The sequence below is a fragment of the Gossypium hirsutum genome, chromosome D13, assembly GCF_007990345.1.
Source record: "Gossypium hirsutum isolate 1008001.06 chromosome D13, Gossypium_hirsutum_v2.1, whole genome shotgun sequence".
Lineage (NCBI taxonomy): Eukaryota > Viridiplantae > Streptophyta > Magnoliopsida > Malvales > Malvaceae > Gossypium > Gossypium hirsutum.
In genome coordinates this window covers 27,761,565-27,771,755 of record NC_053449.1, presented here as the reverse complement: position 1 = coordinate 27,771,755, position 10,191 = coordinate 27,761,565, and the positions used below count along the sequence as shown (strand labels likewise).

At 42.9% G+C, this 10,191-nt stretch overlaps 1 pseudogene; it reads right to left on the bottom strand.

Moving 5' to 3' along the window:
- LOC121224948 (uncharacterized) overlaps positions 1–3,129 on the bottom strand; it is a 12,304-nt pseudogene extending 9,175 nt beyond the window's left edge.
- Between the last annotated feature and the right edge of the window lie 7,062 nt (positions 3,130–10,191).

Genomic DNA, 10,191 nt, shown 5'->3' with positions numbered 1-10,191 from the left:
GGCCGGCCCTACTCATTAGGGGGAATTTGACATGCAGTCCTTTCACATCAAGTTTCACATGACTATCACATTAGAATTTCCAATAAGTCATGAAAATTCACATGAAATCAAAATTGAAGCTGAAATTTCACACATCATAATTACATATTCTACACAATAAGTATCACATTCAAACATTTCGGTGACTCGGTTAGCGTCCGAAACCACTTCCGACTAGGGTCAACTTTGGGCTGTCACAACTCTCCCCCACTTAAGAAATTTTCGTCCCCGAAAATCTTACCGGTAAATAGGTTTGGGTATCGTTCTTTCATCGAGCTCTCGGTCTCCCAAGTAGCTTCCTCGATCCCGAGTTTGAGCCATAACACCTTTACTAGCGGAACTCTTTTGTTTCGCAACTCCTTCACTTCACGAGCTAGGATACGCATCGGTTCTTCTTCATAGCTCATGTCGACTTGAATTTCAACCTCCGATGGGCTAATTATGTGCGATGGATCAGATCGATAGCGTCGAAGCATCGAAACATGAAAGACGTCATGAATCTTTTCAAGCTCCGGGGGCAAATCAATCTATACGCAACCGGACCAACTCGTTCGGAGATTTCGTACGGCCCAATGAATCTTGGGCTCAACTTGCCCTTACGGCCGAACCTGAGTATCTTTTTCCAAGGTGAAACCTTAAGGAACACTTTGTCTCCCACCTGATACTCGATGTCTTTTCGTTTCAAATCTGCGTACGATTTCTGACGATCCGTGGATACCTTCAGACTTTCACGGATTACCTTTACTTTCTGTTCAGCATCTCTAATCAAATCAACTCCGAAAATTTTGCTTTCACCGAGCTCGGTCCAAAACAATGGTGTACGGCATTTACGACCGTACAAAGCCTCATAAGGTGCCATCTTAATACTTGATTGAAAACTATTGTTGTAAGCGAATTCAATCAAAGGTAAATACCGTTCCCATGAACTACTGAACTCGAGGATGCAACATCTCAACATATCCTCAAGTATCTGAATTATCGCTCGGATTGACCATCGGTTTGGGGGTGAAAAGCAATGCTAAAATGCAGCTTAGTACCCAGAGCTTCTTGCAATTTCTTCCAAAATCGTGAGGTGAATCTCGGATCTCTATCCGACACGATAGAAACAGGTACCCCGTGTAATCTCACAATTTGATAAACGTATAATTCAGCTAGTTTATCCAATGAAAATCCGTACGTACGGGGATGAAATGAGCCGACTTAGTCAGTCTATCAACAATAACCCATATCGCAACCCTCTTACTTGCTGACAAGGCAGTCCGGACACAAAGTCCATTGTGACTCGATCCCATTTCCACTCGGGTATCATGATCGGCTGGAGTAATCCTGAACGCACTTGATGTTCCGCTTTCACTTGTTGACATATTAAACATCTCGAAACAAAGTCGGAGATGTCCCGTTTCATACCATGCCACCAAAATTGACGTTTCAAATCGTTGTACATTTTCGTACTCCCCGGGTGAATTGACATTCGGCTACAATGGGCTTCGTTCAGAATCATCGAAATGAGTTCCGAATTCCTTGGAACACACAAACGATTTCTGATCCTCAAACAATCATCATCATCAATTTGAAACTCCGATTCCTCGTTCGGAAAACACTTAGCCCGTTTTGCAACCAATTCATCATCGACTTTCTGAGCTTCACGAATTTGGTGAGTCAATAATGGTTTAGCTTTTAATTCAGCTACTAACACACTGTTGGTAGAACAGACAAATGCACGTTCATCGCTCGTAAAGCAAACAATGGCTTCCGGCTTAAGGCGTCCGCAACCACGTTAGCCTTTCCCGGGTGGTAATCAATGACAAGCTCGTAATCTTTCAACAACTCAAGCCAACGTCTTTGTCGCAGATTCAAGTCTCGTTGAGTCATCAAATATTTGAGACTTTTGTGATCCGAAAATACATGGCACTTCTCACCAAACAGATAATGTCGCCATATTTTTAAAGCAAACACGATGGCAGCTAGTTCGAGATCATGGGTCGGATAATTCCTCTCGTGTGGCTTCAATTGTCTCGACGCATAGGCCACGACTCGACCTTCTTGCATCAATACGCAACCTAACCCAAGTAGGGATGCGTCACTATAAATGACAAACTCTTTACCTGATTCGGGTTGCACCAAAATTGGAGCTTCAGTCAAATGAGTTTTCAGTTGGTTGAAACTTTTCTGACATTTCTCCGTCCACTCGAACTTAACATCCTTTTGAAGTAGCTTCGTCATTAGTGTGGCTATCATCGAGAAACCTTTCACAAATCGTCGGTAATAACCGGCGAGCCCCAAAAAGCTCCGAACTTCAGTAATATTTCTCGGAGGTTTCCAGTCAAGTATGGCTGAAATTTTGTTCGGGTCAACTCGAATACCCGACACGGATACCACATGACCCAAGAAGCTAACCTCTCTTAACCAGAACTCACACTTACTGAACTTAGCATATAACTGCTTATCCCGCAAAATTTGCAGCACTAGCCTCAGATGCCCAGCATGTTCGGTCTCATCTCTTGAATAGACCAAAATGTCATCAATGAACACAACTACGAACTGATCCAAATACGGTCTGAAGATCCGATTCATCAAATCCATAAATACCGCAGGGGCATTAGTGAGCCCAAACGGCATCACTAAGAATTCGTAGTGACCATATCTCGTTCTGAAGGCAGTTTTGGGAATATCTGGATCTCGAATTCGCAACTGATAATAGCCCGATCTCAAATCTATTTTTGAGAACACTGAGGCTCCCTTCAGTTGGTCGAACAAATCATCGATGCACGGCAACGGATATTTGTTCTTTATCGTCACTTTATTCAGCTGACGATAGTCAATGCACAACCTCATGGTTCCGTCCTTCTTTTTCACGAACAATACTGGTGCACCCCAAGGTGAGAAACTTGGTCGAGCGAAACCTCTATCCGTCAGTTCTTGCAACTGAGCTTTCAACTCCTTTAACTCAGTTGGTGCCATACGATACGGAGCTATCGAAATCGGCGTAGTCCCAGGTACAAGCTCAATACCAAACTCTACCTCCCGAACAGGTGGTAAACCCGGTAATTCTTCCGGAAAAACATCCGGGTATTCACAAACCACCGGCACAGATTCGGGTTTCTTTTCTAATTCTTTGTCATCAAGCACATATGCAAGGTATGCTTCGCACCCTTTTCTTACATATTTCTGTGCCAACATTGCTGATATTACAGCTGGCATCCCCTCCAAGTCCGCAGACTCAATTCGGACTACTTCGTTATTTGCGCACCTCAAATCAATAGTCTTGCTCTTGCAATTCACAATCGCATCATGCGCGGTCAACCAATCCAACCCAAGGATAACATCAAATTCATCAAACGGCAAAAGCATCAAGTCCGCTGGAAAACAGGAACCTCGAATTTCCAGGGGACATTTCTTACACACTTTGTCGACAAGCACGTAACGACCCAAGGGATTTGACACCCGAATTACGAACTCAGTAGACTCAATAGGTAAAGTCTTACTGGATGCTAAGGTTTCACATTGTAAGAATGAGTAGAACCGGGGTCAATCAAAGCAATTACATTAGTATCAAAGAGGGTGAATGTACCGGTAATAACATCAGGCGAAGAAGCATCCTCGCGGGCACGTATAGCATAAGCTCTAGCAGGCGCACGGGCTTCGGATCTGGTTATATCATCTCTAGATCCTCTCTGACCACCACCAGCATTGCCCATATTTCCAGATGGTCTACCTCGAGCAGTGGTAGCACCCGGTCTCCCACTCTGATTTGCATTCTGTCCCGACAACCTCGGGCAATCTTTAATGAAGTGGTCCACTGATCCGCATTTGTAACAGGAGCGGTCAGGAAATCTACAACTCCCCGAATGCCATTTACCGCAATATCGGCATTTCGTCCTGTCTCGACGTTCATTCCCAACACTGGCGACCGAAGTGCCTCGTGTACCCACAGGGGGTCGATCACGATCTCGTCCAAAAAGGCCCGAAGTGCCTCTAAACTGGCCCGCATCATCTCGAAATCTCTTCGATGTCTGTTGAAGAGACCTCCCCGAGGATGTTTTACGAAACTCTCCAGTTCCCTCATCAACTCTTTGCTTTTCTTTTCTAAGCTCTTCGGCTTTACAAGCTCGTTCAACAAGTACCACGAACTCTTGTATTTCAAGAACGCCAACGAACATTTTTATATCTTCATTCAGCCCATCCTCGAAGCGTTTACACATAACAGCTTCGGACGAAACACATTCCCGAGCGTATTTGCTAAGTCTAACAAATTTTCGCTCGTAATCAGTAACCGACATGGAGCCTTGCTTAAGCTCAAGAAATTCCTTCCGTTTTTGATCAACAAATCTCTGACTGATATACTTTTTCTGAAACTCAGTTTGGAAAAACTCCCAAGTTACTTGCTCTCGGGGCACAATAGAAGTCAAAGTACTCCACCAATAGTAGGCAGAATCACGTAGCAAGGAGATATCACACTTTAGGCATTCATCGGGTGTACAAGATAGCTCATCGAGTACCCGGATAGTGTTGTCCAGCCAAAATTCAGCTTGCTCGGCATCATCGCTATCCATAGCCTTAAATTCAGTAGCCCCATGTTTTCAGATTCTGTCAACTGGGGCTTATGTGACCTTATTTGGTCCGTTACCGGCGGTATTGTAGGTGCGGGGGTAGTATTTGTTCGGGAATGGAGGTTGTGGAACAGCCATATTAGTTCGAATGTATTGGTTAAACCAATCATTCATCACGCTATAGAATGCTTGTCTAGCTTCATCATTCTGATTACTAGCATTAGGTTGAGAGTTTGCCGGCACTGTCCCTTGTGCGGGAGCAGGCGCTACACTCTCAAGATCATCAGCTACCTCTCGGTCACGATCGGGATCCATTACTATAAATAAACACATTTACAATTGTCGGAAATCACCACACTATCAAGTAATCACATAAAATGGCATGTATAGCTAGACCCAAAACATTACGGTAGTCCTAGAATCGACTAAACCGTAGCTCTGATACCAATAAAATGTAACACCCCGAACCCGAGACCGACACCGGAGTCGGACACGAGATGTTAACAAACTTTGAAAAATTTTTCCAGACACTGCCCAGTCTGAGTACTAGTCGCTTCAAAAATCATATCTTGAGTTTCACAACTCAAAAATCAGTTTTGTGATTTTTCCCTGAAACTAGACTCATGTCCCCACCTATGGATTTTTTTCTAGAATTTTTGGTCGGGCCAACTAGTACAGTTTATTAGTCAAAGTCTCCCATGTTACAGGGGTCGACTACACTGACCTTTTCCCATTACGACTGGGATATCTCTCTGCACAGAGCTTCAATACTGATGCCGTTTGTTTCTATGGAAACTAGACTCAGAGAGGAATCCATACATATATGGTATGACCCCTAATTATCTCTGGTCAATTTATAGTGAATTTCCAAAGGCGGAACAGTGAATCCAGAAACTGTTCTGGCCCTGTTCCACAAGAACCCGAATATCTCTTTCTGTACTGTTCCTATAATTGTTTCGTTACTTCCATATGAAAGTAGATTCATCAAGGTTCGATTACATAATTTATTCACTATTTAATTCCACTCCTACAAATTCTTGTGATTTTTCCAATCCACACACTGCTGCTATCAGCTTCTGTTTTCAAAGTGAACCTTACCTAATTTGGGGTTTCATGGACCAACTAGGGCCTTGTCATACATAAGCCCACATATGATCATACTTAGCCATTCTAGTGGCTGATCATTTGCTCAACACTTCCATTCCAACATAGTTACATCATGAAACCATCTATACATTCATAAATACGAATGGTCTAATGCCATACTCCACTTCTACAAGCCATCTTCGCATGGCTGTACACTTATACATTTCATAAAGTACTCGAAAGACAACAATGGGTAGTCCTATACATGCCATAACAAAATTCAACCAAAATAGTACCCAAAAGAGCCTTTGATAGTGTGGGCGACTTCGACTTCAAGATCCCGAGTCCGATAGCTGGAGAACCAAAAATCTATAAAACACAGGAGCAATGTAACGAGTAAGCAATTTATGCTTAGTAAGTTTGAGCAAGGAATTCCAGCATGCACAAAGAATAGCACACATTTAGCTAAACGGAATATTTCATAATACGCAATTTACCGATATCAAACTTGCTTCACAACATTAACAACCCTTATGTACATACACAATAAACTAACTTGGCCGAAGGCCGGTAGCTCGTTTATCAACTGAGCGAACATTTATTTGTAAGGGCTCGATTAAATTCAACACATACGTAACATATCCCCATATTGGGATGTTTTTCGAGTATTCGCTGGAATTTTACAGCAAGCTCATTCATTACCAAATCATGTACCTTCGGGATTTAACCGGATATAGCTCCTCGTTCAAATGCCTTCGGGACATAGCCCGGTTTTAGTAACTCACACAATGCCTTCGGGACATAACCCGGATTTAACAACTCGCACGAATGCCTTCGGGACTTAACCCGGATTTAATAACTCGCACGAATGCCTTCGGGACTTAACCCGGATTTAATAACTCGCAGGAATGCCTTCGGGACTTAACCCGGATTTAGTATCTCGCACAAAGGCCTTCGGATCTTAATCCGGATATATTCACTTAGCACAAAGCCTTCGGGACTTAGCCCGGACAGCATTCAATTAATCATGCACATCTAACAATAATTCATAGCACATTCATATTTCATTTTCGTTTACGAAACTCAAACACAAGGCACATATTGTCCTTGCACATTCGGCTCAATAGCCACACATAGAGCATGATTTAATCACATCGAAATTTAAGCTCTCTTACTCAAGAACTTACCTCGGGTGTTGTCGAACGATTCCGCTAGCTATTCAACCACTTTTTCCTTCCCTTTATCGGTTTTATTTCCCCTTTGCTCTTGAGCTTAATCAAACAAATAAATTGATTTCATCATTTTAGGCATCAAAAGATGAACACAAGGCACTTAGCCCATATTTATACATTAGACATTAAAGTCTCATACATGCAAAAATCATGCATCAACACCACATATTAGCTAATTTCTTGCCCTTGACCGAATATGCATGTCCATTTTTGGGGTCGATTTCAACACTTAATACACACATGTACACACTAGTAAAGCATCCTCCCCCTTTTCATCAATTTAACACATGCATTGCTCATTAACATGCAAAGTTACATTCGGCCTTAGCACACATCTTGCTAGCCGATTCTTCTCCATTTAGCAACCAATGCACATATGTGCTCACACAACAAAAATGCTAAAAAGGAGGTTCAAGAATCATCAAGCCATCATCACATGCATCATTAACAAGCTTCATATTTTGCATGCAATGGCATTAACACAACCTCCACCTAGGCCGAATCTTAACTCATCCTCATGCCTCATCACCACAACATCAAACATCAACCAAGAATGATTCATCCATGGTCAAGTGCCATTTCCATCACATAGCAAGATTTAGACCATGGGTTAGGTAGAACTCAAGCTAACAACTAAAACATGCATGCCTCTCATGGAACATCATCAAACATACCTTAGCCTAGCTACATGCATGGCCGAATCTCTTCACCTTTCTTCTTCTTTCCTCCTTAAAATTTTTGGCCAAGGATGAACCAAAGGATGAGAAAATTTTTCTTTGTTTTTCTTTCTAGTTTTTGGCAAGCATGAAGATGAGAAAAGGATGAACAAAATTCCCCCTTTCTCTTGTTTAGCTCACGGCAATGGGGGGACAAACACCACACACACATTTTTTTTTCTTTTGTTTTCCATTTCTTTATTACCCATACTCCTTATTTTATTCTTCCACTAACAAAACATGTTTCATGACATGTTTTGCCCATCCTTCCTTGTCATGGCCGGCCACTACTCATTAGGGGGGGAATTTGACATGCAAGTCCCCCTTTGTCCACATGCACTAGTAGGTCCTCACACATTGACCTATCACATTTTAGAATTTTCTCACATAAGTCCTATTGACTAAATTCACATGAAATCAACCAAATTGAAGCTTGAAATTTTCACACATTCATAATTACATATTCTACACAATAAGTATCACATTCAAACATTTCGGTGACTCGGTTTAGCGGTCCCAAAACCACTTCCCGACTAGGGTCAACTTTGGGCTGTCACATTCATCAAATCCATAAATACCGCAGGGGCATTAGTGAGCCCAAACGGCATCACTAAGAACTCGTAGTGACCGTACCTCGTTCTGAAAGCAGTTTTGGGTATGTCCGAATCTCGAATTCGCAACTGATAATAGCCCGATCTCAAATCTATTTTTGAGAACACTGAGGCTCCCTTCAGTTGGTCGAACAAATCATCGATGCGCGGCAACGGATATTTGTTCTTTATCGTCACTTTATTCAGTTGACGATAGTCAATGCACAACCTCATGGTTCCGTCCTTCTTTTTCACGAACAATACTGGTGCACCCTAAGGTGAGAAACTTGGTCGAGCAAAACCTCTATCCGTCAATTCTTGCAACTGAGATTTTAACTCTTTTAACTCGGTTGGTGCCATACGATACGGAGCTATCGAAATCGGCGTAGTCCCAGGTACAAGCTCAATACCAAACTCTACCTCCCGAACAGGTGGTAAACCCGGTAATTCTTCAGGAAAAACATCCGGGTATTCACAAACCACCGGCACAAATTCGGGTTTCTTTTCTAACTCTTTGTCATCAAGTACATACGCAAGGTATGCTTCGCACCCTTTTCTTACATATTTCTGGGCCAACATTGCTGATATTACAGCTGGCAACCCCCTTAAGTCCGTAGACTCAAGTCGAATTATCTCGTTATTTGCGCATCTCAAATCAATAGTCTTGCTTTTGCAATTCACAACCGCATCATGCGCGGTCAACCAATCCAAACCAAGAATAACGTCAAATTCGTCAAACGGCAAAAGCATCAAATCGGCCGGAAGACAGGATTCTCGGATTTTTAGAGGGCATCTCTTACACACTTTATCAACAAGTACGCATTGACCCAAAGGGTTTGACACTCGAATTACGAACTCAGTAGACTCAACAGGTAGAGTTTTACTGGATGCTAAGGTTTCGCATACATATGAATGAGTAGAGCCAGGGTCAATCAATGCAATCACATTAGTATCAAAGAGAGTGAAGGTACCAGTGATGACGTCAGGGGAGGATGCCTCCTCTCGTGCGCGAATGGCATATGCTCTAGCAGGAGTACGGTTCTCGGCTTGAACAGCCGTATCAGAGGTCCCTCTCTGACTACCACCCCTACCTCCTAAAATTCTCGGTGGTCTACCTCTAGTTGTCACTCCACTAGGTCTTGCACCTTGAATCTTATTCTTCTCATCAAGCTCCGTGCAATCTCTAATGAAGTGGTCCTTCGAACCGCATCCGTAACAAGCCCTGTTAATAGACTTACCCCAACATTCACCTATGTGTCGTCTTCCACATTGGGGACATTCAGGTTTCTCTAGACGATTATTGCCCACACTAGCTACCGAAGTAGCTCGGGAGTCCGTCGATGGTCTTGCTCTGATGGAAATTCCCGCAGTCGTCCTCGACTTATTAGTGTCCTCCCTGAACTTCTTTACGGCTGAGAACGGAGCTTTACCCGTCGATCTTTTACGATAGTCTCTAGCTTCAAATTCAGCCTTCTTCTTCTCCTTTCCAAGTTCTTCCGCCTTGCAGGCTCGTTCGACTAGTGTTACTAATTCTTTTATTTCCAAAATACCCATTAGTAGCTTTAAATCTTCATTCAATCCTTCTTCGAATCTTTTGCACATAGCAACCTCATCAGCTACACACTCCCGGGCATACCTACTGAGTCTTACGAATTCATGTTCGTATTCAGATACTGTCATACGGCCTTGCTTGAGTTCCAAGAATTCCTTACGCTTTTGATCAATGAACCGTTGACTAATATATTTCTTTCGAAATTCCGTCTGAAAGAAGTCCCAAGTTACTCGTTCGTTTGGGACTATGGAAATCAGGGTCCTCCACCAATAGTAGGCTGAGTCCCGCAACAAGGATATAGCACACTTTAGACATTCATCGGGTGTGCATGACAGTTCATCAAACACCCGAATGGTGTTATCAAGCCAGAACTCGGCCCTTTCAGCATCATCAGTAACTATGGCCCTGAACTCCTCAGCCCCGCGC